Source organism: Chiloscyllium plagiosum, unplaced genomic scaffold, assembly GCF_037043375.1.
Source record: "Chiloscyllium plagiosum isolate Xiang-an unplaced genomic scaffold, Cpla_swu_hap1 HiC_scaffold_13, whole genome shotgun sequence".
Lineage (NCBI taxonomy): Eukaryota > Metazoa > Chordata > Chondrichthyes > Orectolobiformes > Hemiscylliidae > Chiloscyllium > Chiloscyllium plagiosum.
The window spans coordinates 49,239,599-49,263,118 of record NW_028270151.1 but is presented as its reverse complement, the minus strand read 5'-3'; positions in this window follow the sequence as shown (position 1 = coordinate 49,263,118).

Genomic DNA, 23,520 nt, shown 5'->3' with positions numbered 1-23,520 from the left:
GGGCTCACAACACTTGGAGAGAAAGAAAATCACCTAATCTTTTTAAAATGGTTTTTAAACAATGATCATTAGTTCTAGATGTTGCTATAACAGGAAATGTTCTCTCCAGAGCGACCACATCGAGACATCAAGGCAAGGAGTAAAAAGGAGATTGAGAAAGTGAATTTATGGTCCCGACCAAGCAGTTGACTCAAAAGCAGCATTGATATAAATGTGAGTAAATCATTAGTTGCCTTGGGAATTGCTACAACAAAGAGATAAGGGCAACAATGGAAAATTAAATCCATTAGAAGACACATTTTAATTATGTTTATTGATATGTTACTTACACGGACGTCAGAGATTTTATACTAATGGAAACATAATGTTAACAAGTATTAATTTTTGTACAAGTTTAAAGTATTTAATAGCTCTAGAAAGATCCTTAACTGAATGGCTCATCATTGAGGCGAGAGGGTGACAATGAAAGTTCTTCCTTTGCTATTGCTTTTGATAGCTGCTGAATGAGAAATGGGCTTAGTGTCTATTTGATATAAGTTTTGAATACATTAATACCAGAATCAAGGCATGCAGTTAGATGACCTAGATTTCATTTTACTGATATAATTTTATTGTCTAAGGGCCCCAAAGAGATGAAAGAAACATTTGACTGAGCAGATGAAGTACCATAAAATGAGCAATAAAAGAAAATGAAAATTATGTCTGCTGGGGTGGATAATAACTGTGTGGCAAAGGTGCCAAGAAGCAGTCATCCAGGGGTATTGAAAACATTCCTATCACCACACAGCTTATTAATGAAGTATAGAGCATAGCCAGCATTTGTGGAAGGTTCTGGAAAGTGCCGGGAGAACTAAAGAAGATGCTGAGGAAATAAATGATTGACTTAGATTCATGGTTGTTAAATTACAGACCTTTATGCTTTGTTTTGTGGTAAAAATGTTGACATCAATAGATTTTCAATTACGATTGTATGCCTTAACTCCCAGCAAACCTTGTTCCCTATTAGTGCCAACAATGTTTCAGTTGTTAATACCCTTGTCTCTGGGTCCCAAAGTTCCAGGTACAAATCCCACTCCCAAGCTTGGTATTGTTATAATAATGATGAGGTGCCTGGTGTTATAGCCAGTTACTGGAAGAAGTTTCCGGTTTGAGACAGAATAACTCAAATCATTAATCGCCCACGAGAAGAGGGATGAACAAGCTCCCTTTGGTTATTCACCCACTGCCTCAGTTGGTCACAACAAGGTTAATTTAAACATGATCCCTTCCCTTGTGGATACCTTCCTCATACAGCAAGTTACTTTATGCCTAAAACAAATCAGTTTAATCAGGCTTTCTTGAATTAACACATCAGTGAGTTTGGCGAGTCCAGACAAAGGTGGAAGTTAAAAAATTACATATGGGTTAGTCTCTGGGTTGTTCATGAAGAGTGGGTAGTAAAAATTTGCAACCCTCACAGAGAATATTATTTGTAGTTTAACTGTTGATTTTATGATGCTTGGTTTTGCAGTGTAATTAAATTTATTTGTCACAGTTCCTTCCTACAGTGACTGGCAGAATTCAGTGTTTTGCTTTCTGTACCTGCAGTGCAGGGGAGTTTAATGGCTGTTTTCAGAGCTGTGACCTTCACAGAACACTAGTCCTCACTCAGATGGCAGGTCACGAACACACACATACTAGGGTTGAAGCTCGCTTTAACCCCATTTCCTCTTTATCCCTATTTAGGGTGAAACAAGATGGCCTCCTGCTGAGAGAGTGTTGAATAGTCAGTCTCTCTTTATCTCCTCCTACATAGTCTTTCTATTTGTAGTTTTCCTCACTCTGAATGGGTGTAACATTCCACGGGTCCACTTAGAACTCTGCTAGTCACTGATTTTGCATCTATAGTCCTTTCTGGCAATAGCAATTCACTTTTAAAGCATATGTCTTAAGAATTAGAAGTTCAATAGCTCAGTAAGTACTGTGGAGTTCTGAATCATTGTCATGGTGCTGAATACCAATCATTTTGGCTAGAGTAGAGTACTACCATCAATCCTCTTTCCTGTGCTAGTCTAAAGAAGCTGTTCAGTGATGGAGGATGGACGACACCTGTTTCAGCAGAAGAGGTTCTTCTCCTTGATAACAAGATATGGTTTATTACATCACTGTAATATACAGATTTCATGAATTCTCAGTCTTATTAATAACATTAACAAGAGGCAGATGAGACACGTTTGTTGTCATCAAGAGACTGTGCCAGAGTCCTGGTAAACTGCCTAGTGACTATGATGTACATCAGACTCGGTGAAGTGTCAACATTGCTGATATATTAACTCTTTCATGACCATTATATTGTACAATAGGCCTAGTCTGCACTCTCCATCTATGAAAGACAAAGCACATACACCAAACAGATTCATTTCAAATGGAGCATTTTATTTATGAAAAAGCTGGTCAACAAGCACTGCACGTGAAGTTACCAAGTGTTACCATGGGTTGTTGTTTTCAGTTTTGGCGTCTGTTGCCAAGTTGTAACCATTGGTCATCATAGTACTGCATGCCAGCCCGCAGGATGTGTTGCGATTTTCATCTATCATCAACTAGTGGCCGTTAGAAGCCATAATCACTGTTAAGGACTTTCATGTCACATTTGCGAACATCCTTAAAGCAGAGCTTTGGCCATCTAACTGATTCACTGGTTCTGGCCTACTCACCAGAAAGTTTTTGGGTATGTAATTCTCTTCCATCCTGTGGATGTGCCAAAGTGTTTGGTAAGTGCTAACATACATAGGAGTTCTGTCTTTGAGAGGACTTCTGTACTTGTGATTTTCCCGCCAAGCCACATCAATAATATGCTACAGATAATGGAGATGGAAATTATTTCCTGCTGGATATGAGGTGTTCATGTTTAATAGCTGTACAGTAAGTTGCTGAGAACACAGGCTTCATAAACTATTAGCTTGACCCTAAGGTCAGCTTGATGTAATACCATTCTCAGTTCATGAGTCAGCCAAAGATGGCAGTTGCTTTCCTTTACAAAGATTAACTTGGATACTCCAAATATAATCCTGAGGGGACAATGCACTGAGAGAGGTGTCATCTCTTAGGTAAGATGATAAGCCAAAGTCCAAATTGTCTCCTCTGTTGGATGTAAAAGATTAAAGAGGAGAAATCAGTTAACTATAAGTTACAATGCTGGTATTGAATAATACATATGCATCACTAAAAAGTGCATTGCTTTAATTGCAGTTCTGATGAAGGGGTCAGAACCGTTAACTCTGCTTTCACTGCACAGATGCTGCCAGACCTGCTGAGATTTTTCAGCAATTTCTGTTTTTGTGTCTGACTTCCAGCATCCACAGGTCTTTGGTTTCTTCGTTGTTATTGCTGTTTGTGTGTGGGAGTTTGTTAAGTGCAAATTGGCTGCTGCTCTTCCTATAACAGTACTTATGACTATACTTTAAAATTATTTAATTGTCTGTATGCATTTGGAGACATCCAATAATTTTAAAATGCACCAGATGAATAAAAATCTTTCCTATCATTACTCTAATTCTGGCTTGTTGATCACTCCTGACCAAACATTCAAAGATCAAATGGGTGAGCTACAATTTTTAAAAATTCCTATCTGTTGCAAGAGTGCAAATAGACGAGTGGCTAAACCATGGCTCACAGGAGAAGTTAGAGATAGTAGATGCAAAAAAAAAATGAAATGCTATGCCAGAAAGGACTGCAGATGCAAATTGGCAAGAAAAACATCGGACCTGAGGATTGGGAATAGTTCAGAAGTCAGCAAAGGAGACCAAGGAATTTATTAAGAAGGAAAAATAGTATATGAGATTAAGCATATAATGTGTAAAATTAAAGCACATAGGATTGTAGATAGGATATTCAGATGGATGGAAAATTGGTTATAGAATCTTAGAGATGTACAGCACGGAAACAGACCTTGCAGTCCAACCTGTCCATGCAGACCAGATATCATAACCTAGTCTAGTCCCATTTGCCAGCACTTGGCCCATATCCCTCGAAACTCTTGCTACTCATGTACTCATCCAGATGCAGTTTATATGTTGTAATTGTACCCGCCTCCACCACTTTGGCAGCTCATTCCATACACGTACCACCCTCTGCGTAAAAATGTTGCCCCTTAGATCGCTTTTAAATTTTTCTCCTCTCACCCTAAACCTATGCCCTCCAGTTCTGGACTCCCCCACCCCAGGGAAATGACCTTGTCTATTTACCGTATCCATACCCCTCATGAATTTATAAATCTCTATAAGGTCAGCCCTCAGCCTCTGATGCTCCAGAGAAAACAGCCCTGGCCTATTCAACCTCTCCCTATAGCTCAAATCCAACAATCCTGGCAACATCCTTGTAAATCCTTTCTGAACCCTTTCAAGTTTCACAATATCCTTCCGATAAGAGGGAGACCAGAATTAGCAGACAGGAAACAAAGGGTAGGAATAAGTAGGTCTTTTTCTGAGTGGCAGACAATGACTATTGTACCACAAGGATTGGTATTAGGATCCCAGATACTCACAATAAATGTTCATGATTTAGAAGAGGGAACTAAATGTAATATTTCAAAATTTGCAGATTACACAAAGATGGATGGAAGAGTGAGCTATGAGGAGAATGCAGAGATGTTGTGTGATTTGGACAGTTTGCATGACATGGAAGATGCAGTATAATGTGAATAAATGTGAGGTTATCCACCTTGATAGCAAAAATAGGAAGGCAGATTATTATTTGAATAGCTGTAAATTGTGAGAAGGGAATGTTCAATGAGACCTGGTTGTCCTTGTGACACCAGTCACTTAAAGTAAATGCTGATGCAGCAGGCAGTAAAAACTGAATGTTGGCTTCTTTAGCAACAGGACTTGAGTAAAGAAACAAGGATGCCTTGCTACAATTATACAGGGCATTGGTGAGGCCACACTTTGAATATTGTGTGCAGTTTTGGTCTCCTTATCTGAGGAAGGATGTTCTTGGTGTAGAGGGGATGCAGCGAATGTTCACCAAATTGATTCCTGGGATGGCCAGATGAGAGTATAAGGAGAGATTGAGTTGGTTAAGATTGTATTCAGTGGAGTTTAGAAGAATAATTGGTGGTGGGGGCAGGTGTGGGACCTCACAGCAACCTGTAAAATTTTGACAGGACAAATTGGACAGCTTAGAATCAAAAAGGAAGTTTCTAATGGGAGATCATTGTTTAAGGACAAAATTTTAGGACTGAGATGATGAGAAGCTCCTTTACCCAAAGAGTGGTGAGCCTGTGAAGTCATGACCACAGAAAGTGGTTGAGGACAAAATATGATGTGTTGTCAAGAAGGAGGTAGATATTGTGGCTAAAAGCATCAAGGGATCTTGAGGGAGGGTGGGATTAGAGTATTGAGCTAGATGATCATCCATGGTCAAATTGACCAGTGGAGCAAGTTCAAGAGGTTAAATGGCATACTTCCATCTTCTCAAATTTGCTATGGCCTTAAGCTTTGAAATACCATCTCTCGACCTCTCCACCTCTCTACTTCACTTTCCTCCTTAAAGGCCTATCTTATAAGTTCTCTCTTTGACCAAACTATTCATCATTGAACCTAATATCTCCTATGTGGCTTCATGTCACATTTGTTTTGAGATATTTTATTACGTTAAAGACACAATATAAATGTAAATGACCACATTTCTGGTCTCAATACATAAAACTTGTTAATAACTGTAAAGAAAAGCTCCAACAACGATGAAGATCCATTGAATATTAATTTAATAATATTGTGTTATCTGACAAGGGTCTTTATAACCCATTTATGTTGTTGAAATCAATATTTGCTTCTTCTACTGACTTTTTTTATAAATGACCATTTTGAGTATGATGCCTTATTGCTATGCATACAGTGAGCAAGTTTTGCTATTGCATGTATTTTAAGAATTCTTATTTGTAGAACCTAATTTTAGATTATTATATTTTAAAATGTCAAAGATGGACTGCTTACATTCTAAGCTCGGAAATGTTGGTATTTTTATGAGTTTTGGAGTGCAGCCTCATCTATCAGGAACCCATATCAGATATTTGGGAATACTTCTCTGACTTTCTCTGATGAGAGAAAGCAGAGATAACTATATAACCTATTGTTGCCCAGAACAGGTTTCCTGCCAAAATTATGAAAATAGTACTCAATAACATAAACTGGAGAGAAAGTGGAAACCTTGTGAGACCTGGTACCAAAAAATGTTTTGATCATTTTTTCTTTGTTATGTTTCATGCCTGTTTGAAAGAAATGTCTAGCAAGAAAACATTTGGAGAATTTTTAATGATAAAAGGTTATGCCTTCAGAGATATGCTTTGAGCTTTACCAAACATTAAGCAATTGGACCTTCAGTTTAAATTGTGACACTTGGATTTTTCTCAACAAAGTATATATGTTTTTGATTCCAGTCAGTTCCAGAAAACACTTCTTCCAAAGAACAACTATGAAATGCACCCAACAGACTGTTCTTTTGTAGCAGTCTTAACAAGGGTCATTCTATGTTCCTATGTTCTGATCCAAAAAACAACAACAAGATTGACTGTTCTTTGCACTGTTGCAGTTGAAAATAACCCTTGAGCAGATTATTGAACAGCTAGGAAGATTTCTCCCCCTTCTGGAGCTGTGGAAGGGGGAAGCAAATTTTAAATAAATCATGTTGCTGAAATTTCAAGACATAAAATCATGCAGATAAATATTGTTATACATAAGTATCTATTCAAAATACTCTTTTTTTTCTTTTTCTTTATTTTATACTAATGTTGCTATTATAAGGCTTATATGTTTGTTGTATCTTGACACCGTAGCTTTGAATTTAGGGTCAGGGTTAGGGGTCATGCGGGGGCAACAAGTGTGGCACTGGAAAAGCATAGCCAGTCAGGCAGCATCCGTGGAGCAGGAGAGTCGGAGTTTGCCTGACAATAAGCTTGGGAGGTGTGGCTGTTAGAGATCAAAGAAGGGTTTTGATTGTTTTATTGGGAAGAAGGAGCAAGTTATTTCTATGGAGAGAATGGCAACAATCTTTACATTTACCATGAGTAGACTCTGAAGCCTGAATTTTTTTCTCAATTCCTGGCTCTACAAACCAGAACTGGCAAAATAAAACTCCCCCAGCTGTTCAGAATTTCATTCTTGGGAAGCCAAGGAAATTAGACCTGCCAACCTTGGAGGCAGTACAGAAGCTGCTTGGTGTGGATGCCTGAAAGAAAAGAATAAAACAAAACAGAGCCCTCATACCCATGATACAAACCTATGTCCTTCCACTCACACTCTTGGCATTTCTACAACGTTTGTGTTTCTCCACATTCCTCATAGCCCTTTATAGCCTCTATGCCTATCTATGCATCTCACTTAACCTTATGTCCTTTGTAGCCCCAAACCACCTGAGTGCTGTCTCATCCCAAACATGACCTCAACACACCATCCACTTCCTTTACACCCTTCAAGCTAACTCATTCATCATGGTCATATCCTAGGACATACACTGTGACTAAATAAAGTGCCCACAAGTGGATTCATTGGGCTGAATTTTACCAGAAATTGACTGTGTTTTAGGGAGTTTTGTGGAAGGTTCTGTCCATGAGGCCTAGTAAGCTATCTCACTTTAGTCTCTGCAACTTGCTCTCTAATGTATGCACCACATTTCAATGGTGCCCTCCTCCCACTATCATTTCTCAGCAATTGCAGAAATATTCGCTACTGCCAGGACATCCAAGATTTCTGGTTTGAAACAAATTTAAAGGCCAGCTGTGCATCTGGTCAAGCACTGTCAAACTGGAACTGCCCCTTCTATTACACGTACTGGGAGGAGAATGAGAAAGAAACACATTTGAGGGCACAGGGATGGCACAGCTGACACCTCACCGCAAATGCAAGTGCACATTCATATTGCTATTTTACATCACCGCCTGTGTGATTGACAGTCATTGTAACTGCAGCTATAAGAACCAACCCACACAGGTTACCTGCCCACAGCATCATCACATCAAAGAACCATGTCAAATGGAGTGCTACCTTTTCTCTAACATCCAGGGAAGCAGAGCATCTACTCAATGTTGAATGTGAAAGCATCAGATAATGGAAAGCAGTCAAATGATTGAAAATGTTCTTTTGATCCAGCTGTATCTTTGTATTCAACTTCTGAGAAAGACAGCAACTGCTTGCCCTTTGAGCAACAACACATTTACATTCATTGAGTCACTGCACCCAGTTTACATGTAATGAAATAGAGTAGCACATAAGGCCTGTCTGACTTGTTGCACCTGATGCTTGAGTGTGCCATCACACTGAAGGTGACAATCCTCTTGCTCAATGTTCTCTCTTCCTCCTTAGAAGACTGCTGCTGCTCTCCATCTCTTCAGCATCCTCTGCATCCCCTTTTTTTTGCCTGCTATAGACTCCTCGTATGATCCCACCACAAATCTCCTCATAGTTCATGTCATTCAGGCACCTATATGATTCTGCCCACTTCTTTGGAACTTCTGTTTTAAAAGTGAAATCTGATCCTTTGAGATAATGAATGCATTGCATCCATCGAGAACGGGTGCATTGAGATCCTGTCAGAGATTAAAATGCAAAATCTTGAATAGGAATCAAATAATTCTCAAACTCACCCACTGCCTGTTTTGGTGGAAACAGTACTCAGAGTGGGGTAACCAGATAACTTGTGATAACTGGTTGATCATTTAAATATTATAATTTTATTCGACATTCTATTTTTAACAGCAGGGAGGGAGTGAGGACTGCAGGTGTGTGTGTGTGTGTATTTATTGTGCAGTGGGGTCAACCGTAGTCTGACCAAGGTTCCTGGTGGAACTTTGTTATCAGCCTCCACTCAGCCACTCTGCATTGTTGCTTGCCCCAAACTCCACCTTGGAGGATGGTCACCTGAGGTTTGAGGCCGAATGTCCCAGACCGCTGAAGTGTTCCCCAACTGGGGGAAGAGCACTCCTGCCTGGTGATTGCTGTGCGGTGTCCATTCATCCGTTGTCATAGCGTCTGCACGGTCTCGCCAATATACCATGCCTCAAGGCATCCTTGCCTGCAGCGTATAAGATAGACCACATTGGCCAAGTCACATGAGTACTCACTGGGTACATGGTGTACCCATGTGTAATGGTGTTACCCATGTCGATACTCTGACACGTCTTGCAGAAGCTGTTATCGCAGCTTTGTATGGTGTTGTCCTGAAGACTGGGCAGTTTGCTACGAATCATGATCTACTTAAAGTTTGGTGGTTGTTTAAAGGCAAGAGGTGGAGGCAGGAGGAAGGTCTTGGTGAGGTGCTCATCCTCATTGATAATATATTGCAGGCTGCGAACAACATGGCATAGTTGTTTGGCTCCGGGGAAGTACTGGACAACGTAGGGTACCTTGTCTCTTGCAGCCTGTGTCTGTCTCCTGAGGAGGTCATTACAGTTTCTCATTGCCATGACACTGGACTCCTTTGGCTTTAAATTCTATGAGCATCATCTTAACCACCACAACCACTTGATGAAGGAGCAGCTCTCTGAAAGCTGGTGCTTCTAAATAAACCTGTTGGACTATAACCTGATGTTGTGTAATTTTTAACTTTGTCCACCCCAGACCAACACTGGCACTTCCAAGTCATGACAAATCCTTGATAATGGCATTTCCAAGATAGGTGTATTTGTCTATGACCCTTTAGGTCAATGCAGTTATTTGCAATATTGTTTTTCACATAACTTTAATTTTATCTTTATTCATATTGAAGTCTATTTTTGCTGTTGTTTGTTCGTCCACAGCAAATTATTGTAATAAATTGTCCATAAAATCATATGTTACAATTTTATTTGAAGTGCATTAAGTGTTGAAGTGTTGTAAATATCCTTTAGTTTAGATATATACAAAACTATCTTGAACTCCCACAGGTTGATGCCATGATTGAATCAATCTGTCTACTGTACCTTGTTACATGAATATTTCCTTTTGTGTCGATAATTTGAAAAAGAGATTAGTTGAGGCTGAAGTATTCACATTTCAAATTAAATCCTATGCTTTCTGCACAAAGGAAAACACCTTTAAGAAGTTTTCTGTCTCAAAGACTTTTGGAAAATGAATTTGATATTTAATCTGCATACTCATATGTAATTGTACACATTAAGATATGGGAGATTGAGTTTGTGTGTAATGATATCCCTACAGAATAAGTATTCTCAGATCTAACTTCAAATTTATCTTGTGCAGTTGGAAGGGAGCCAATTACGAGCTGGCATCATTTGCAGCTATAAATAGTTATCTCCAGAGTAAAACTAATTGTGTTTTACAGACAGAACTGGGTTATACTTATGCAAAAGAACTGCGGAGAACAATTTGGCCTCATCAATGCACAAAATCTGTTGTTTATGTGAGCCAGCTCATAATCAAAATCTCCATAAAGAGCAATAATACAAAAATTGAGACACAGGAGCTATCTCTTCCAGGGCAATAGGAAGATAAACATGTCCACTTTCCTCACCAAGTTTAGCTAACTCCACATAGATTATTCTGTGATATGCTTATGCTAGTATGTTACCTTTAATTCTGTAACCTGGGGATTCATCTCTCTTTTTCTCTTAATTAAGATTGGTGTTGTGACAACAAATATTTTATTCAACTACAGTGGTGTTTGCATTGAGGCCAAACAAATCCTGTCAACAAAAAGGATGAATAGGCTATTCAGAAAAAAGGAAGTTTCTTGAAACTCCAAGCCACACTACATACAAATTTAAACATTTGTAATGAGACATGTGGACATGTTCAAGAGAAGAAATAGATGAGGAGATTTTTTTCTCAATTGCGTGGTGGCTCATAAAGTACCTAACAGAAACATCAATGACAGCTTAATGCATTAGTCTGTAAAATGGTAATTGGGAAGTATTTCAAAATCAGAAAAAGCTAAACACGTTAAAAATGGAGTGGAGAACTAAATGGATAACTGCTTCAGACAGTTATGGGTTGAATTGCTTCCTTGTGCTTTGTCTGCCATCGTGATTGTCTTCTTAAAGATGTTAGAAATTTCACAGTATGTTAGTTGTTATTCTGTACTGATAAAATGACAAGTGCACTTAGTTCGTAAACATCATGTTGTGCATCATTTGAAAATGACAGTCCAGAAACGAAATGTAACATTGAATGTGGAATATTTATCTCAGCTGGAACCAATTAAAGGATATATTAATGTATCGATGTCCTGAGGTGAATGGTGAAACGGTGGAATACACATTTGAATTACCACCTGCTTTAAGAATAAAATGATTTATTAATGATACCAGAATTATCTTGTCAAAGCATCAGTGGCTCCATTTCCTTCATGTGATTTGCCACAGGTAAATGTGATAACTGAGCATGGTTAATGTCACCAAGTCATTTTCCTGAACTTCTATTCCAATTCCTACCCAAGTAATTACCTTCAGTATATATAATTCAATAAGACATTTGTATGCCAAACTTTGCATTGAGGAGATCATTTCCTGTCCTGTCTTTGAAGTTGGTCTTATTTTGCTTGCATGTTGATCTCATCAGCAATTTGAAGATTCAGTCATTAGTCATTCTAACTACTTAACACTGCTCATATAGCACTGACATTGCAGGGAGCATCTATTTTACAATGGAAATTCTTCAGTTGTTGAGAGAAAAGTTATGAAGTCACAGAAAGATTAGATGGAAGATATTAGTCAGGCACAGCTCTTCCTTCCATGCACGGTGGGCGGCACGGTGGCACAGTGGTTAGCACTGCTGCCTCACAGCGCCAGAGACCCGGGTTCAATTCCCGACTCAGGCGACTGACTGTGTGGAGTTTGCACGTTCTCCCCGTGTCTGCGTGGGTTTCCTCCGGGTGCTCCGGTTTCCTCCCACAGTCACAAAGATGTGCAGGGTCAGGTGAATTGGCCACGCTAAATTGCCCATAGTGTTAGGTTAAAGGGATAAATGTAGGGGTAGGGGTAAGGGTGGGTTGCGCTTCGGCGGGTCAGTGTGGACTTGTTGGGCCGAAGGGCCTGTTTCCACCCTGTAAGTAATCTAATCTAATAACCAATCATAGAATCTAGAGATATTGAAAAAGCCTTATTTAGATTTTTCTGATTCTGATTGTCACACTGGATTGTACGTTATCACAATTATCTAGAGGCTATTTTGGCAACATGTCAACTGCTACTAGAGGAATGTCATTGTCTATACCAACCAAAGTCCCTATTGCCTTGAATTGCATTGCAAATAGATAGTTTCAACAGCTTAAGATCCTTGCGATATTAATAAAACAGCTGTTCACCATTTCATTAAGTAGAACAGTTTTTCACAATTCAAATCCTCCCCAACAGAAGCAGACTGCAAGATTCCAAGCCCAGAATAGCCCCCTTTGATAAATGTGCCATTCAGAGACCAATATGACAATTCAATTCCATTTTTTTGATGAGGAAAGGCCTCTATTTTCATTGATAAACAGTTAAGATGTCATGATAATCGTGATTCAATGCAAGATAATCCCAATGCTGCCATTCCCATTGGAATGCACTTGTATTCTTCTGGATGTGCATATGCCTTATTTCACTGTGTGATTGTCATTAAACACTAGCTGGACGTTGATAAAATGAGAGAACACTGGCCTGGTGTCTCTGCAGTAGTGACTGGTTATCTCCTTGTTGGCAGCCAGATGCTAAAGTTTCTGGAGCATAGGGTAAGCAGCTATCCAAAATGCCCACTACGTCAAACGTATCCATTAACACAATTACATGCCCTTGCATGACCCCAACAAATTCTGGTGGGGTCTGTATTTGGGCTATCGATAAGTGTGACTGAGGTGATTACTGCTGGAATCGTGGGCACCCAATGTTCAAGAGTAGATTTTTCATGCTTGTTGTCAAAGAATAAAACAAAAAAATTGCAACTTGATACCTCCTAAGGTGATAAAACCCCAATTGTAAATGAGAGATTTTAAGTATTACATGGAAATCAACTGTTTTCTGCTACTGACAGTAAATCAATAATTTCCCAAACCTTCAAGCACTGGAAATAACATGCTATCAGCAGGAGGATATTATGCATTTTTATTGCTTTTTAACTGAAGTAGTTCCCAGACTTTGACTACAGCAATTATACAGACTTAAGAATTTTTAAACTTTTGCCTTCAAAGTTGAAAGTGTTTTTTAAAATTTTCTCACAGCAAATTACTTATGTTAATATTATTGATCTTTAATGTTATTTTTATCGTGCTGGATAATAGAGAGTTTTAAATAGGCACCAGATTTTGGAAAATGATGCCTCTCATAGGTGCAATTTCCAAAACTCTCAGTGCATATTATTTGACATTGATTACTATTCCATAACAGCAACAACTCATATTTATTTATAACACTTTTAACAGAATGGAGTCAGTCTTGTGGTGCAGTGGGCATCATCCGTACCTTTGACCCAGAAGCTCTGGGTTCATGACTCACTCCAGGATTTCATGAGCATAGAAAGTGCATTCATAATACAGCAAACAGGTTGAACTTGTAAATTCTTCCTAATCACATTAGGCAGGTGGTAATTCCTGCACAGTCTGATTGATGCCAAGTGGGACCACTCTGGTGAGTTGGCTAGTGACCTCTTCATGAAAAATTAGATAATGGAACAGTTGTAAGCATATGCTTTATCCACCTCATATCACCAGATGTGGGAAAGCATCTAAGTCCTTAAGTTAATATCGGATTGGGTTTGGATGATCCAAAGCACAAGGGCATTATGAACCAAACAAGGCACTGAACTACACAAGAATATATTAGGGCAGTTAATCAAATGTTTGGATTTAAAAATGAAAATGACCAAAGGTGTTGGTGCAGTTTAGAGAGAGAATTCCAGAGGTTAGAGCTCAGGCAGCTAAAGGCATAGCCACTAATGATGGAAAAAAAAATTAAAATGAGGGATTAAAGGATTAATTAGAGGAGACTGGAGCAGAATACAGACTGAAGTGGAAGAGGTGAGGATTTTGAGGGATTTGAAAACAAAGATGAAAATTTTAAAATCAAGGTGTTGCTTAACAAGGATCCAAGATAGCTTAGTGAACATTGTGGTGATAGATAAACAGGAATTGGAGCTAGTTTGGACACAGACAAGCAGAATTTTAGATGACTTTTAGTTATGGGAGGAAGCAGTCACACGCTTTGGTCTAACATAATACTAATTCACATATTTAATTCCAATGACTTCTCTGTTATGTCTTCTTCTGTGAATGTCATTGTCATATCTTCACACGATGCCTGATTTAATGTTTATTATTGGTTGTTGCACTGTTTTATTGCTTAAGCATCTACCACATTATATGGTGTATTAAACATGTTAGGTCAATGATGCTGTTGATAATGCCAGAGCCTGCATTTATGGGATTCATTAAAAGTCAAACTGAAAATTTAGCTCAAAAAAGATCAGTTCATGTACATACCAATATAGTGGAGGGAAGGCAAAAGATAACATTTTAAAATTGAATTGATGCAGAGCACATATAATTTCCATCTCTTGTCTTGAAGGGGATGACCTTCGTCTATGGTATGGTTCAATGAATTTATAGGAACTGCATTTTTCTAATATAAGCCTAGACAGAGTGTGTCAGCAGACAATTTGTTGTGGCAGGATATCACAACTGAGACTAATCCTGTCTGCTGCTGATGAAAAATGTTTTTTTCCTCTAGCAGGGGTTCATGAAAATCACAAGTTGGAGCAAATAGTCAGAGATCAATTAATTCAACATAGACCAGAAGTAAAGTTTACAACCTTCATGGTTTTAACAAAGCACCTCCCACCAACTCCTTCAGGACCTTACCTATAATAACACTGTACCCCATTAAGCTCCTGTCAGAGATTTTTGAGGAAGTCTCAACCAGAGTGGATATGTAGGAACCAGTAGATGGGTTGTATTTGGCTTTCCCATTTGACAAGGTATCTCACAAAAGGTTAAGTCATGAGCCCACAGTTTTGGAGGTAGTATATTGGCATGTACAGAAAATTGCTGCATGGGCAGGAAACAGCGAATGGGGATAAGGGGTTCTTTTTCAGGCTGGTGTCCTGTGACCAGTGGGTTCCACAGAGATCAGTGCTGAGACTGCAACTATTTACAATGATTTGGAGCCAAATTTACACACCACATAAAAATAGCTGGAAATTCAGGTTACCAGAGAGATACAAATAGTTTACACGGATATATTGATAGGTAAAGAAAGTGAGCAAAAAAATTGGTATATGGAGTATAATGGAAGAAAATATGAAATTGTTCATTTTGGAAAGGAGAAGAGAAGAACAGAATATTATTTAAATAGAAAGAAACTGCAGAAAGCCAAGACACAAAAGGGCTTGGGGGTATTTGTGCCTGAAATACAGAAAGCTAGCACACAGGGGATCTCAATGAGACATATAGGATTCTAAAGAGATTCACCACTGTTAGTTCTGAGAGGATGTTTCCCCTCCATGAGAGAGTCAATGAACAGAGGACATAGTATCAGAGTAAAGGGATGTTAATTTAAGACCAAGATAATGAGATATTTCTTCTCACAGAGGGTTAAGAGCATTTGGAACCCCTTGCCACAGAGAGCTATGTATATTTAAGGCTGAAATATATAGATTCTTGATCAGTAAGAGAATCAAGTGTTATGGGGAAAGAGCAGAAAAGTGGATGTGAGAAATATCAGATCAATCGTGATCCTATTGAATGGCAGGCCAGGCTTGAATGGCCAAATGGCCTACTCCTGCTCCTATTTCTTGCGGTATTATGGTCGAAGCATTCCACATCCAGATAGCTTTTAGTGGGAGGTCAATTCTTCCAACAGTGCTCTCTAAGCATTTAATTTGATGACCTCTCATCATTAATTTCTCAACTAAAGTTCTTCCCTATTCACTCTAAACTCATAACTGTTTTCAGAACATCTATTAAGTCTTCTTCCAGCTGATGAGAAAATGTCAATATCAATTATATAGAATAATGTACATTGCCAGACAGACTTCATCTTCGGGTGTAAATGATAAGTGCAAAGTTGCACATTTATTCCAATACAATGATTAAAAAAATAGGCAAATTGTGAAGGGAGAGTTGAAATGTAATAATTATAAACAATGTCCCAATTGTGCAAAATCTTGGATTGATGATCTGAGATTGTTTAGCAGTGTCTGAACTAATCCAAATCAGTTTGAATCTATGGTTTATATGTTTATGATTTGCAAATCCAAAATGATTTCTCACTTCCATATGCATTGACATGTGTGCTGCAAAAAAAGACATTCCCAGATCCAGTCTCTCCAGGGCCCTAAGCTACCTGGAAACTATTCTACTCTAAATGTACAAACTGCTGATTTTCACTATTTGACATGGGTATCATTGAACACTGAAGAAATTGGACAATAGTGTCATCAGTTCTTCCAGAATTTGAAAGCAGCAATAAACCCACTTAATAGAGTCACAGCAGCCAAAATGCTAACAAACCAATCTGAGACCATTTTATCTGCCAAATTGAAAATCACATTGTGGAAAGAAATTCTGAGTAATTCAAGTTTTAAACGATTCTTTGGATGAAATTTTGCAGATACAAAAAGGAAAAGATACAGATACAGTGAGATAAACAACTTCAAAGCATGAGCAGAGAAAATATTTTGATGAATAGGCTAGTCAATGGACTAGCCAAATATTGAATAGACACCAATAGAACACAAGAAATGTTGAACTGACTGAAACAGGTTAAAAATCCACATGAGTATCAAGATGTACTTGCCCCGCATTTCTGTCACTGACTTGGCAATTGTTTGTGGGTTCCAGGAAAAGTCCCTTGAGTTGAACTCCATTGGTGGGCACTTATACCACAAGGAAAGCACCTAGAATCCCTGCCATTTAAAGAGATTGTAAATTGTAGCAACTATGTGGCAAGAAGACATGCATGCTGATGCTGGGATTGAAATTGTGCAGTGTTGAAAGAACAGTTTTAAAAATTACTTACCATTCCTTTGAATGTACAAGTCATGACCCTTTCTTGGACAGGTGTGTTGCCCTTCTTCTGTTTTCTGTATGCTGCACTCAATCTCTTTGAATTTAGTGCCACAAATCATATTCTGGGTTCTATTGAGGGCCTGGAATATACTTATACGCATTATTTGAATCTCCTGACCTTAGACCGACTGAATTTGATGAGTTTTTAAACAAGCAAGCAGCAGCATTTGGATAGACCATTGTTAGGACATGATCTGGCAACTGAGTCCTGGACTAAGCATTAGGTTTCTGAAATGTTGCTATAAAACCTGTGGAGTAAGGAGATTGAAAACTTGCATCCCTTCAGTCCTACTAAAAATAACATATCTTATCGTCAACCAGTGAATGTCTGGGTAAATCTTTCAGCTGGAGTCATGGAATAGACTTGTTGTAAAATATCAATTGGTATCTATTACATTAGGAAAAGCATTTATGTCAATCTAAAAACGGGTTTGCCTAATGTGAATTTATTGGTTAGTTATTTTGCCTTGGATATCTTCAGACTGTGTTACAGATTACCACAATTCTGCTGTAAATACACTAAACTTTACTGCATTTGAAACAAGTTTTCAATCCAAAGCTTTTAGTGTAGAATTAAACAGATAAAGCTATGAACTTCTTATTAAGTACACATTTTTTCCACTTTGGAGATTTACAACTTCTCTCAGATGTGAAAAAAAGGGAGAAACATTAAAATACAATAAAGAAAGGTCAGTGGACTTGAAACATTGACGATTTTTCTCTCTCCACAGATCCTGTCAGGCTTGCTGAGCTCCTCCAGCAATTTCTGTTGTTATGTAAAGAGATAAAACATGTTTGCATAGCACTACCTCCAAAACTGATATCATTGGAAAATGTCATGCCCTTCAGGTATCACTCTGAACAACTAGGTAGATGAATTCCTCATCCATAAATGTTTTAATTAGGGAATTACAGTATTGTTTTGGTATAGGAGGAGGTTACTGGCTCACTGTGTCTGCACTGGCTTTCAAGCAAGCGTCAGTGCCAATCTCTTGCTTTCTCCTCATTCCCATGCACTCTATTTCAATGCAAACAATCATCCAATATCCTTTTGAATGCCTTATTTTATAAGTCATGCTGTGATCTTTTATTCTTTGTGCAATATGTCCTTATTTGGATATCAACTAAACAGAGAAAGGAAACTCCAAAAGTCTATGAGAGGAAATTATATGGCTCTGAGGAAAATCTGTAACTAATAAGTGTACAGCTTGTACTTTTCAACAAACTTTATTTCAGGTTTAATTCATTTTATCAGTATTTTCAATTTCTGTGGTGCAGAAATCGACAATAAAAATAATGCTGAACTGTATTGCTGCAACAGTAGACAGGAAGTGGATGAAAGTGATATTGTACAGAATTCTGCTCAGGCCATATCTTGAGTCCTGTGTTAGTGCTGGTCATTGAAACACAGAGCCATTCAAGACATAGAAGTAGTGCAGAAAGATGCTGAGATTGCTCACTTAGTGTCAGAGAACAATCATAAAGGAAAAGCAGACAAATGGAAGAGTAAACAACAGGTATGATCTGACAAAGCAAAAAGAGTATGCATCAAAGACTGCAATACACAAATAAACAAGCTAACAGTTATTTCATTTTTCCTTTTCAGTTTAACTAAGATTAACAATATAAAAGAAAATGATGAGGAATATCAGAAGTGTAATTGAGAGGTGCAAGGGAAGATGGAAACAATTAACAGAAAATAGTAACATGTAAGCAAATAATGTTAAAGAAAATAAAGATCTTAGGAACATCGGCGATGTAAAAGGGCAACTACTCAAGGGGAAAAGCATATAGTCTACTCAAGGGGAAAATCAAACCATAAAGAGTGAAATTCTTAGATATTAGATTAATACTTTTGTGTTCTCAGTTTTTCTGGCACACTCCCAGTGCAACTTCAGTGGAATAAAGGGACTGGAATTCAACCAGGGCTGGGATATATTCGGTCTTACCTATGCTGAGAAGTCCACCAGGACAGTGACACCAAGCACTATTTGCACCAGACTAAAACTCATTAAATTAGTAAACATTTAAGTCAAGGGTAGCTGGGATATTTATTAAAGGTAAATCATATATGACAAACATTCTTTTGAACAAAGCAGTCAGAGTGCTTAATATGTGAAATCAGTCGCCAGAGAGTGTGATAGAAGCAGAATCAATCAAGGCATTTGAGAGAGAAGTGGATTACATCTGAAATGGAAGAATGTGTGAGCTTACAGGTAACAGGTAGAGGAATAGTACTGAGTGCATTGCTGTTTTGCAGTGATGGTACAGACACAATGGGTCAAAGGACTTCCTTCTGCATTGTACAATTCTGTGGATCTGTGATAAAGAGAATGAAGTAGATAATGTGAAGGATAGCTCATTTAATAAGATGCCTCACAGCAGTATATTACAGAAATTCAGAAATCTGCTGCAGTGGAATTGTAACAGCAGGAGTTGGAAGTTGTCTTGATGTTCACAAAGCTTAAGTCACGATTAATAAATACTTGTTGAATTGGAGAAATGCTGGGACTGGTATACCTCAAGCCAATGCCACGTATTTGTGGCATGTATATAAATAATTTAAATTGCATATAAAGAGCAAAATATTAAAAGCAAAACGTGTAGTAAATTTGTCAAAACACAAATGGTTGCAAAATGTTCAGGAAAGCATAGGTAAGTTAACAGCTTGCCAGGACAGTTGATGAAAGAGTGGGAGTACATACTCAAGAAAAAAACGTTGGTAAGTATGGATGCATTTAGAGAATCAGCAGCTCAAATAAAGTTTGGGTTTTATGCATTGTAGTCTGAAAATGACAAAGTAATTTTTAGAACTGTATTCTGTTTGATTTTGGGCTCCCCAACACAAAAAGAACATTAAGGTCATTGGCCATGGGCCACATAGAAACTATCAGAAATTTTGAAATTACGCCTGTGTTGGTGTAATGAGAAAATTAATAAAATAAAACATAAATTCTTGAAATATTATTGAATGCCAAGTAGCAAAGGTGCAAGAAATAAAGTTAACATTTCAGGTGACCTTTCCTTGGAGCTTGAAGAAATTAAAGCTGTAACAAGTTCCGCAAATGACTGAAGCATGGAAAGTGGGACTGGAAAAGGAACCAAAATGATATCAATGTTACAATGGAAGACAGGACAGAGGATGGGCAAAGTAAATTATGTCTTAATAGGTCATGCAAGGAAACAAATCCATGAGTCAGTCTTATTTTCCCAATCCCACTCAAGTCTTGTAAGTGAACTGTAATTAGTATCTCTGTTTTTTCCATTGGCAGAAGCAGAAATTAACTAGTATTCTTACTTTGGATCAAATCCATAATTTGCTACATTAAAGTTTCAGAGTTGAGCATATTCTCTTGTAACACAATACTAAACACTTGTGAAGATATTGTTAATATTAACATTTCATTTCCCACTGGACTTTCACAGTTGTCTTGTCATGCTTCACATGATATGACAAAGATCTGTCACTTACACACGCTGGATTTATTCCTACACTGACAACTTTAAAAAGACTTTGGAGCAATTAAGGAACTTCCAACTAAAGCATGGAAATGCTTACACACTGAAATCACTGGTGTCTTTATATGCAGAGGACATCTTATAATGTAAAGGAAGTATGTTTCTCCAGTGTGTTCCACATAATCATTGTTGAATCGAACCGAATTAGAATAAATGGATCCTATTGAGCTTGGCAAAATAAAACTAGTGGAGAGCCATAGGAATCAGTGCTTGGGCCTTGACAATTTGAAGTCTATATTAATGACTTTGTTGGGAGAACAAAATATTGTCGCCAAATTTACTGACAACATAAAGTTTGGTAGAAAAACAGATTGCAAGGAGGATGCAGAGTTTACAAGGGGACAAAGATAGATTAGGCAAGTAAGCAAAAAATCCTCAGATGGACAAGTGGAAAAATCTGGGTTTGTCCACTTTCGACAGAAGAATTGAAAACTTGCATATTATTGAAATAGAGAAAGGCTATAGAATGCTGCTGTGAGTAAGAATCCGAGCATCCTTCTGCATGAATCAAAAGTTTTAGCTCTTTGTTTAAGGGAGAGATTTATTTGCATTTGAGGCAATTCAGTGAAGATTCATTAGATCAGTTCCAAAGATGAAGTGCTTATCTCATCAAGAATGCTTGAGTGGTTTGGGTCTCTACTCAATGGAGTTGAGAAAAATGAGACGTGATCTTATTAAAATACATATGATTCTGAGCAAGTTTGGTGGGTTGAACGGTGAGAGGATGTTTCTTTTTGTAGAGGAATACAGAACTAGAATTCATAGTTTCAAAGTAAATAGACAATAAACAATAGGTGCAGGAGTAGGCCACTCTGCCCTTTGAGCCAACACCACCATTCATTATGATCATGGCTGATCATCCTCAATCAGTATCCTGTTCCTGCCTTATCCCCATAACCCTTGATTCCACTATCCTTAAGAGCTCTATTCAACTCTTTCTTGAAAGTATCCAGAGACTTGGCCTCCACTGCCTTCTGGGGCAGAGCATTCCATACACCCACCACTCTCTGGGTGAAGAAGGTTCTCCTCAACTCTGTTCTAAGTGGCCTACCCCTTAAAGGGTTGCACATAGATCACGGAGATGATTAGATTTTGTTCTCTTAGAGAGTTGTTAGTCTGTGGAATTCTCTACTCCATAGAGCAGTTAAGACTGGGACATTGAGTACAATCAAGGCCGAGCTAGATAGTTTTTGAACCACAAGAATTAGGTAGGGGTTGGTGGTGGGCGGGGGGGGGGGAGTTGGGGTGGGGTGGGGGGGGGGGGGGGGGGGGGGGGGGTTAGGTGATGCAGAGAAATTGAATGAAGGCCATGGTCAGATCAGTCAGGATTTTTTCTTATGGTTCTAAGATTAAGAGCCGGAATAAAATTCCCTTCAAATTAGATTTCTTTTGTAATACAGGCAAACATTTATTAACAGATTATCCCCAGTGTTTCATGCTTACACATAAATATTATTGCAATATATTCTTGAGTGATTTATCAATTGTATAGTAACAGAAATGTTGCATATGTATCAAAGAAAAATCATACAGCTTTAAAGATGTTTTGTAGTTCATAATATTACTCTTCATTTGATGTATTCTGTCAAGGTTTGCTGCCCAACCTTAATTGCCCTTAAAAGGCATTGTTTGCTGGGACCACTACAGAAGGATTTACAAATCCACCACATTGCTGAGATTCTGGACTCAAACGTATATCAGTTCCAATAAGGATGGCAGATTCCCTTCCCTTAAAAGAACACTAGTGAACCAGAGGATGTTTTACAATAAGCAATGATAATCACATGGTCAGCATCACTAAAACAAGTTATAAATTATTTTATTAATTGAATTCACCAGCTGGCATTATGAGATTTTAACCCATGCTCTCCAAAACAATTGCCTGGGCCTCGGGATAACTACTTTATGTGACGACTCTATGACTTTAAAGGGTATATATTTTTCTGTTTTTTTTTAAATGAAGAGGTACCAAATGGTCTGCTTCAAACCAATAAAGTAAATAGCTGTGAAGACTTGAGCGTTTTTATTGAAATTTGGAACAACAGAAGCAGCCTGAATGGGTGAGTTCAAGCTCCCACAAAACCAGGAGTTTTTGTCTTAGCTGCCAGCAGTTGCTGGGTCTCGAAGTTGGATGTGGAAGTTCTTATTCCTCTCTCTGTTACAGCCAAAACCCAGGGTTTTCTTCCTGCTGGTGGAATTACATGTGAGACAATTTTACTGAAGTTGCCTTTTTCCAGGGATGTGTTCACGGGATATTATTATATTGGAACAGTTAATTAGTAGTAATTAATGTATATTATATTTTTAAGCATTTCAATAATTAGTTAAGCCACTTATTTTCTTTTGTTTTTATTTTGTCTGTAAAAATAAAGTGTGACTTGCTGAAAGTCAAGTAGTTTGGCGAATTGAATTGCATCTGGAATTCAACCCCCACACTTACCCTTAAAATAAGGACAAGTTAGGATCTAGTCAGTTTTCTTAATATATTTTGAGGGATTCAATCTGGTCCATAACACTTATCACTGCACCACTATACCCATACATTCATAAAATGTGCATTTTTAAATAATATCAATGATACCAATTTATAAATCAAACTTATCTTCCAGAACTGTTAGATTGTTATAAACTATCACAGGCAAGATAAAGAAATGAATTAAATTAATTTTTATCTTCTACCTGTAACTGATAGTTTTTCATTTTTTCCCTTATTTTCTTTTCCCTTTTATAAACAGGTTGTTGTGTTTATTTCCCTAAATCCTGTTTTTGAAGCTCAATTTTAAAATGAGCCATGGTTAATTCTTCAGGGTTACAACAAATTTGAGCTTAATACTGCATTCAAAGATATCAGAATCAGTTCACATGCATTAGAGAGAGTCCACTATGTCAATATCCACTTGAAGTTCTTTGAGATGGCTGTGCATAAAGGTTTGTTTTGGAGGAGTTCAGATGCAGGCAGATGAGGTGCAGAGGTTATAAGCTGGGAACTGGTTC